Source organism: Phoenix dactylifera, chromosome 3 (assembly GCF_009389715.1).
Source record: "Phoenix dactylifera cultivar Barhee BC4 chromosome 3, palm_55x_up_171113_PBpolish2nd_filt_p, whole genome shotgun sequence".
NCBI lineage: Eukaryota > Viridiplantae > Streptophyta > Magnoliopsida > Arecales > Arecaceae > Phoenix > Phoenix dactylifera.
The window spans coordinates 8,896,799-8,906,034 of NC_052394.1; the positions used below are offsets into that span (position 1 = coordinate 8,896,799).

The 9,236-nt window shown below is 40.7% G+C and overlaps 1 non-coding gene and 2 pseudogenes across 1 annotated transcript; 1 reads left to right on the forward strand and 2 right to left on the reverse strand.

The window, feature by feature from the left end:
• The first annotated feature begins 580 nt into the window (after positions 1-580).
• On the forward strand, positions 581-3,193 carry LOC103701136 (annotated as a pseudogene).
• A 3,581-nt stretch (positions 3,194-6,774) lies between these two features.
• TRNAV-UAC lies at positions 6,775-6,848 on the reverse strand. The gene has a single exon. It is a non-coding gene; the product is annotated as a tRNA-Val (tRNA).
• A 1,514-nt stretch (positions 6,849-8,362) lies between these two features.
• Positions 8,363-9,236, reverse strand: part of LOC120110063 — a 4,602-nt pseudogene continuing 3,728 nt past the window's right edge.

The window sequence follows — 9,236 nt, forward strand, 5'->3', positions numbered from 1 at the left end:
TGCTCTATGAATACTGTATCACAACTCAATAGTTAATGGTGAAATCAATACATTCTTCTTCCTCATTTCACTTTTATTTTCCTCTCTGTTTTCTTTGTACAGTAACCAGCATTTCACCGTGCCGGTTACTGTTCATTTGTGCCAGAGTTTCAAATGTGAAACTCTTCATTCTCCACCAGAAGTGTTTCGCACCGGAAAATAATAACCGATTTAGCCCGTCTTCTGCTCCCACGCTTCCACATCTAACGGCCAGCCTCCTCAGTCAATGCAGCCCTCCTTCCTCCCAACCAAAAAGGAGAGAAAAAAAGATCAAGCAAATCAACAAAAAAACTAAGGAAAGAAAACCAAAATGTTCTATAACTTCCTCTTTTCTCTTTCTTCCTTCTGCTAATCTTCACCAATCCTTCTTCCCCATCCCTCCAGCCATGGCTTAACCCAACTACATAACACCAGATTGATACCCAAAAGAACCACTCCTCTTGTTCTCCAAGACGTGCAGGAGGACTCTTTCCAATTCTACTCTTCTTTCTCTCCTATTTTCCTGTTCGCCAAAAGAATTACCAATCTTTCTCTCCAGGCCATGTATATTAGGATTCACCTTGATTCCAGCCTCCTCTCCCTCTGTCTTCTCCTCGCCACCATCGCCTCTGTCGCCGACTCAGGGGGCTACACCCCTTTCGATTTGTTCCTCGTAGACTGCGGCTCGTCGTCCGACGCCGCTGATGCAGACGGTCGGAAATGGTCGGCAGATGACACCTCCAAGTTTGGCGTCCCCATGAAGGATTCGGCCGCGGCGACCGCCGCCTCGCAAGACCCGTCGGTCCCCTCGACGGTCCCGTACATGACGGCGAGGGTCTTCACGTCGGAGTCCACCTACAAATTCTCCGTCACTAAGACAGCCTGCCATTGGATCCGCCTCCATTTCTATCCCTCCACCTACAACGGCCTCGCCCTTGAGAATTCCTACTTTGCAGTCTCTGCTTCGGGCGGCGTCACCCTCCTCCGCAACTTCAGCGCCTACATCGCCACCAAGGCATTGACGCATGCCTACCTTGTTAAGGAATTCTCCATCATGCCGTCCTCCGATGGCTCGATAAGCCTCACCTTCACGCCGTCGGGCAAGCATGATGGCTCCTATGCTTTCGTCAATGGCAGCGAGATCATTTCCATGCCTGAAATCTTCAGGCAGCCAGCGAAAATGGTCGGATACTCTGATCAGACCACCGACATTGGAAACTCGGCACTGCAGACTGTGTATCGTCTCAATGTCGGCGGGGGGTATATTCCGGCGACCAATGACTCGGGCCTCAGCCGAACTTGGTACGATGACTCCCCCTACATCTACGGCTTTGGGTTTGGCATCACCTTCTCGGCTGATGACAAGCTCAAGATCCGATATTCGGATAGCACGCCGGAGTATATGGCTCCGGCAGATGTCTACCAGACCGCGAGATCGATTGGCCCGGACAACTCAGTTAACATGAACTACAACCTCACTTGGATCCTCCAAGTTGATGGCAACTTCACTTACATGGTGAAGCTCCATTTCTGCGAGCTCCGGATGAGCAAGGTCAATTAGAGGGTGTTCGACATCTTTGTCGACAATCAGACGGCGGAGGCCTCCGCTGACATCATTGCATGGACCTCCGGGAAGTGCGTGCCCGTGTACAAGGACTATGCGGTGTACATGACGGACGACCCCGGCGACGAGCAGCTGTGGGTGGCTTTGCACCCCTCGGCATCGGCGCAGCCTGAGTACTATGATTCCATCCTGAATGGCTTGGAGGTCTTCAAAGTGAATGAAACCAATGGGAACCTAGCAGAACCAAATCCCGACCCCACTGCGATGCTCACTACAGCTGAATTGGACCCAGAACAGAAGGGATTTTCCTCCAGATCAAGCGATAAGGCACAAATGATCGGCGGGGCAGCTGGCGGAGCCGCTGCGGTGGGATTAGTCTTCGTCATCTGCATCGCGGTGTATCAGCGCAAGAAGGAGGAGGTTGGGATAGAGTCTAGTGGCGGGTCAAGATGGCTACCGGTCTATGGAGGGAATTCGCATACGTTGGCGAGCAGGTCTGGAAAGAGCACAGCAAGCGGTAATGGATCAGCCTTGGCTTCAAACCTTTGCAGGCACTTCTCGTTTGCTGAGATCAAACATGCAACCAGGAACTTTGATGAGTCCCTTGTGATTGGAGTTTGCGGCTTCGGGAAGGTCTACCGAGGAACCGTGGATTCAGGGCTCAAGGTGGCTGTCAAGAGATCGAACCCTTCTTCAGAGCAGGGCATCCACGAGTTCTAGACCGAGATCGAGATGCTTTCGAAGCTCCAGCACCGGCATCTGGTCTCCTTGATTGGTTTCTGCGAAGAGAACGGTGAGATGATCTTGGTTTACGATTACATGGCTCATGGCACTCTAAGGGAGCATCTATATAAGAGCAGCAAGCCTCCTCTGCCATGGAAGCAGCGGCTGGAAATCTGCATCGAAGCAGCAAGGGGACTTCACTACCTTCACACTGGTGCTAAGTACACTATAATTCATAGAGATGTAAAGACCACCAACATTCTCCTGGATGAGAAATGGGTTGCAAAGGTTTCAGATTTCGGGTTGTCGAAGACCGGCCCGATGATGAATCAGACCCATGTCAGCATAATGGTGAAGGGAAGCTTCGGTTATTTGGATCCTGAGTACTTCAGGAGGCAGCAACTGACTGAAAAGTTTGATGTCTACTCCTTCGGAGTGGTTCTCTTTGAGGTCCTGTGCGCAAGGCCAGCACTGAATCCAACTCTCCCGAGGGAGCAGGTCAGTCTTGCAGACTGGGCCTTGAATTGCCAGAGGAGGGGAGCTCTCGGCAACATCGTCGATCCGAATGTCGAAGGGAAGATCGGTCCTGAGTGCTTGAAGAAGTTTGCAGGGACTGCGGAGAAGTGCCTGTCTGACCAGGGAGTCGACAATCCTTCTATGGGCGACGTGCTGTGGAATCTCGAGTTTGCTCTCCAGTTGCTGGAGAATTTTGAAACAGGGAAGCCAGTGACAGCTGAAGCTCCTAGTAGCTCAGAGTCAGCTACTAGCGATGGTGACTCCGGGAGCCACAGCCCAGCGGCCATTGGTGGTGGAAGTGAGGTGAGTGTGGACTCGGATTGCCAAAGTGATAGCGTGGTGTTTTCCCAGCTCGTCAATCCGAAGGGGTGATAAGAAAAATCTCTAGCTGCCGCATGGATGAATAGCTCTAGAAAATACTACTTGGCGAGGGACCGGCATTTAGGTTGGTGATTGCGAAGGGATTAACAATAAAACCACTTCTGCCTTATGGTTCTTTGAAGGGTCTTCCTCGGTTTGGTTGGTTTGTTGACCGTTATATTTTCCTTCTAATGATCTATTTTATGTATAAAGGTAGGCTCTTTAAACCGATAGCAATTGGCAAATGCTCATCTCTTGATCATAGGTCTGCGGCATTTATGTTTTTCTAATTGTTGCTAACTCTTTTTGTGAAAATATTTGATGGAAACTTATAGTTTTATATCATTTATTCTTAAATTATGCAATATGTTCGTGGTAATCATATCTAACAAGACTTCTTAGACTCATTATCCTCATTCAGCATAACGACTAGGACAAACTATTAGAGCATCCCCTATGAGCAGTGTAGCATAACTCTTTCTGAGAAAATATTTGATGGAAACTTATAGTTTTTTATCATTTAGTCTTAAATTATGCAATATGTTCATGGTAATCATATCTAACAAGACTTTTTAGACTCATTATCCTCATTCAGCATGATGACTAGGACAAACTATTAGAGCATCCCCTACGAGCAGTGTAACATAACTCTTTCTGAGAAAATATTTGATGGAAACTTTTAGTTTTTTGTCATTTAGTCTTAATTTATGCAATATGTTCATGGTAATCATATCTAACAATACTTCTTAGACTCATTATCCTCATTCAGCATGATGACTAGGACAAACTATTAGAGCATCCCCTACGAGCAATGTAGCATAACTCTTTCTGAGAAAATATTTGATGGAAACTTATAATTTTATGTCATTTAGTCTTAAATTATGCAATATGTTCATGGTAATCATATAGAATAACACTTCTCAGACTCATTATCCTCATTCAGCATGATGACTAGGACAAACTATTAGAGTATCCCCTACGAGCAGTGTAACATTTCAGCTTTTATTGGCTTTTGAAGTAGTAATGATTTTTTTTTTTTGTTAAAGGGAAACCAAAGGAAAATACAAGTTTGGGTTATTAATATGAAAGACGATAGACTTGCAAAAGGCAAAGTTAGAATGATGGTATCATGATGTTGAAAGAAGGAATTATGTTTCCTCTTTCCGGGTTAGGTTGTTTGAAACATTCACAATGTACATCATACCGTATTTCTTATTATATTTTTTTTTCTGAGAAATAATTGCTTATTCTACTTGTGGATGAAGGAAAACACCCCCTGTCGGCCATTCTTTTATTTATTATCTGCAAGAAATTTTATATTGAGCAGAATTAAATGCTTATATTTTACATTTGTTTTCTTCATTTTGAAAAATGACAGGCTTAGTTTAACATTATCAGTAGTTTTACCTCTTCTGAAAATGATGGTTTCTAAGATAAATAACAGATTTCATTTAAGCATCCATGGTTTTGTGGCTACCTTTTTATCTTTATCTGAACCAACACCATAAGTACCTCATGCACCATGATTCTCATTTTTTTTATCTATAAGTAATTTACCAGATCCACTATAAACATTAAATAGTAATGTGAATTGGCAATCCTATTTAGGAATACTTGGCGAGAGTTGGCTAGCTGGAAGCAATTTTTTGGATTCCTTAGTCTTGTATAAATATCTAAGATCTACTCAGTGAATAACCACTATGAGACTAAATACATGCCCATATGGATCCTCATATTTTCTTCCCTCCCGTTTAAGCTTTGACATCCTCGTCCCCAATAGATTCATGCTATATAGTATCCCCTAGTTCATATAAGTTATAGATCGGATCCATTCTGATACCATTTGATATGAATATTCAAAATCTACCGAGCGAATAATCAATGTGGGACTAAACACACGCCCGTACGAATTTTCATACTCTGAAACTATAACTTAGCTCTTGTTGCATAATATGATCCACAAATTTACCACCTCGGCATTCTCGAGGCTTTGTACTGAAGGAAGAAGGGGGATTGGTGGGACCACTGCAAGGCAACTTTTGATATATGAAACAGCATTGATGTCTTTTTTTTCTTTTTCAAACCTTGTTTGACACAATGAAAGATGGATATCCGCATGTAGAAAACAAAAATGAGATAACTAGAAGATTTATTATGGTAATGAAGAACTAAGAATGTGCAAATGAAGTACCAGAAGTTTAAATCTGGAAAAAAGATGTCCTTCTTGCTTTTCCATGTCTCCATAGGCAAATAAGTTGTCAGTTGGTTTTTTGTTTCATTTGATTCTGAGATTTGGCTCTCCTGCACTTCTATGTTGAGGATCTGTTGCCTTCTATTCCTCCATATAAAATAAAAGTTAAATAAGCAAATAAAAGGACTCTTAGTCTGTTTCTTTCTTCCATTATAATATCAATTTTCACTAAATGAGTTGATTATTTTCTTTTTAAGAATTGTCTCCCTTTACCCTCCCCTTAGCCATTGAAATTTTGCCCTGTGATCCTGAATGTTCAGCTCTCCCCTTCCATTTCATAAAATAGCTAGATTGTACTGCTAACCCTGCATCTCAAATAACTCCATGCCATGAAATAAGATAGTGATTGCATGTTCGATTAAAATGGATAGAGAGGATGATACTAAAGGTTCATCCACCCCATCAATCTTAATCCCAGTATTAGACAAGCGACATATAATTCGATACAATTTAATAAACCATGGAGATTATGTCCACTTGCACTAAGTCTATATAATTAAGTGTGCATCATTCTTTTACAAGCAGTTTTAATCATCAATTCAACAGATAAGCAGCTGTAGTTGGATCCATATCTAATTTTAAATTTGTGGATTTTGACATGTTGGACGTTATTTGCAGAAAAAAGAAAAGAGGCCTTATTTGCTTGAACATATATGACTACTCTGGGGATTCTTCTGCTTCAGAATATAGTATATCTTAACGGTCATTAAAATACTGGGTTGAGGATCCCCAATAATATTTTATAAACTATGGATTAAGGACATCCAAGCTACCTTTTGAATTTGAGAAGTAAATAAATAAAAAAATAAATCTGATGAAAATTACAATTGAGTGAAAATAAAAAATAAAAGTAACATAAGATCATAATAATTGAGTACCTTTTACCCAAAAGATCTGATAGATAAAGAATTTAGACTTGACAATTATTTACACGAGTGATCTGCATCATTCTTTTATAACATGTTTTAATCATCAATTCCAAAGGATAAGCAGCTACAATTGGATCCGTATCTAATTTTAATTTGTAGATTTTGACGTGCTGGACTTTATATGAAGAAAAAAGGAAAGTGGTCTTGTTGTGCTTAAATAATTGAGTACTTTTGGATATTCTTCTGCTTCAGAACATAATATATCTTCATCATCATTAAAGTACTGTTGTTAACGATCTCCAATAGCATTCTATAATTGATAGATTAGGGACATCCAGGCCAAAAGAACAAAGATGAAAAAAAATAAAGAAAATTAAAATTGAGTGAAAATTAAAAAAAAAAATAAAGATCAGAAAAGGAAGGTAAATAATGGTGAATGAAAATAAAATATAAAATTAAAAAAAAAGTTCAAATGGTGCTGCCCAGGTTCGAACTGGGGACCTTCAGTGTGTAAGACTGACGTGATAACCGACTACACCACAGCACCAGATATTTTATTGTATTTAGTTTATTAAAAAAATATGTTAATCTATTGGTCAACATATTGCAATAGAATTGCGATCACCTATATGTTAGAATGATATTTTAAGATTTTACCAAGTTCATAATATCCAGAGGTTGTGCAGTAACATAGTTTATTTACTTGGCTTTTACAAGTTCAATGTTCAAATATATGGTAACGGTGTATACAGGGGACCTTTAACCATCCCAAAGATGGGTCCATGGTAAGTGTTAGGACCTGAAGCATTTCATTTTCAATTAATCATATTCAAATCTATGGTTAAAATAATTAATGTTTCTTATATTTCTATGTAATTTCTCTCTATTGATTGCCTCGGACCTTATTTTCTCAGTCTATATATGAAAAAGGTCTTGCTATACTTCCATTCAATCTCCACTTTCTTTGAGCAGATGCAACTCCATAGTTTTGGCTCATGCCTCACTCCCACCACAGCTTCTGTTTAATTCACTTCTCCACGAAACGTATTTCTGATGAAAAGTCTGAAGAGATTAATCAAGTAATCTTATATAATTGCACAATAAAAACTGGCTTAGAGTAATGGTTATCCATTAATGGAGGCTTTCCTTTTAGCCTAATCTTACTGAGGTTTATTTCTCTTAGGTCTTGATATCAGCAATGATCGCCCTTGATTTCCATTTTAACCTCGAGATCTGATTCACCAACAGGGCTTAGCCCCAGTGTCTGCGGGATTTCTCAATTGGTAGAAAGTAGTCACAACGTGAATTTAAGACCAATAAGCCAAACCTTGATGAGCCACAAACCAACAGAAAATGAGAATAACTTGGTTACAATCCCTTGATTTGCATCTTCAATGATAGCTCCAGATAATGTAACTGTTACTTCATAATACTAAGCAAGATGAGTCTCAAATGCTAAAAAATTGATCAACAATAATAAAAGGCAAATCTGCTTATTTAAGATAACAATTCAGGAGTCAGTTTTCCTTTCAATCAAAATTTAATCCTCCTTTTCCAACTTTTCCAGGCAAGTTACTATATGTTATTGGTGAACAAAATTTTCAAAGAGACAACATACAGATTGCAGAGGAACCATCAAATGTTTAGTTTTTAAACATGACAAACTGAGAGAGAAGTGACTACTTCACAAAAAAAGGGCAAAGCCAAGAGGGAAATGGATATCTTCAAATTTCTCCATTGATGCTTCTTTCTTTTTTGAGCTCTTGGTTGAGAAAAGAGCTGATGTCAGGTTACAAAATGCACCTAGCAACAGAAAAACCCGAATTAACTGCCCTACTTCCATCCAAGTTCTTGTAGAAAAGCAATGGGATCACTGATGCTGCTTTAATAAGCTGAAAGAAGCCACCCATACCCAAATAGAAACCCACCCTCACCATCTTCTGTTCAGGCTGCACCACCAACTTAAAAATACTGACATAAACTGAGTCAATTTACAAAATAACAGCCACTTGTAACATTACTTCAAAAAAATAAAAACCCCACCAGTTTTGGAGTGGGAAGGAGAGTAACAACTGCAGTTATCAGTAGCACTCAAATATAAAAGCTTATAACCATCAGTCAGGTACAACTTATTAGGTTGGCCATCAGAAAATGGCTACAAACAAATTGACCAAACACCAACGGATTGCTTGCAAGCAAACTACATCAAAATCAATATTTATAGGTAAGATTAACAATAAAACACTAAGGATGCCCTACCATATGGGAACAAAGGCAAAGGAACAAAACCAACTGTAACAACAAAATCCTGAAGCTAAACAGCTCAAAAGCTTCTATTCTTATTCCTGATATTAGAATTTACAATACAAGTCAATTCAGAAAGACTTCTAAGAGTTTTGCAGTTCAACTCTAAGGTGCACTGCCTCCCCCAGGTCCTCCCAACGTCAGGACAACACCTTGTAGATCGCTGTTAAGCTTTGCTGGTTGGGCTTTGGCAACTTGGGTCTCGGTGAGCCTGCCGCCCATGATGCCCACACTCAGGCAGCACAAAGGTCGTCGGTTGTGGATGTGGCCTGATTTGGATCGGAATGGCATGAGCAGCAGCAGCTGAACAATGCTGTGAAACAGCAGCAGAGCCTGTTAGACCTTGAGAATGTAGTGCAGACCTTGGAGCTGCAACACCTATTCCCTGATCATTGCAGTTCCGCAAAGAACCAACAGATATTAGGAATGGCTGCACCATGACTTAGTTTTATTTTATATTTGGTAGACAGGGAGAATATATCTTACTGGAGAAAACAAGACGCCTCTGAGAATCTGGCCATTAACATAAGCAGTCATGAGGTACCCAGAGTCAAATGCTCCATCCACCATGCCATGAACCTCGGCTCCAATCTGTAAATAAACAGATCAGAATTGCCGCACGCACACACTA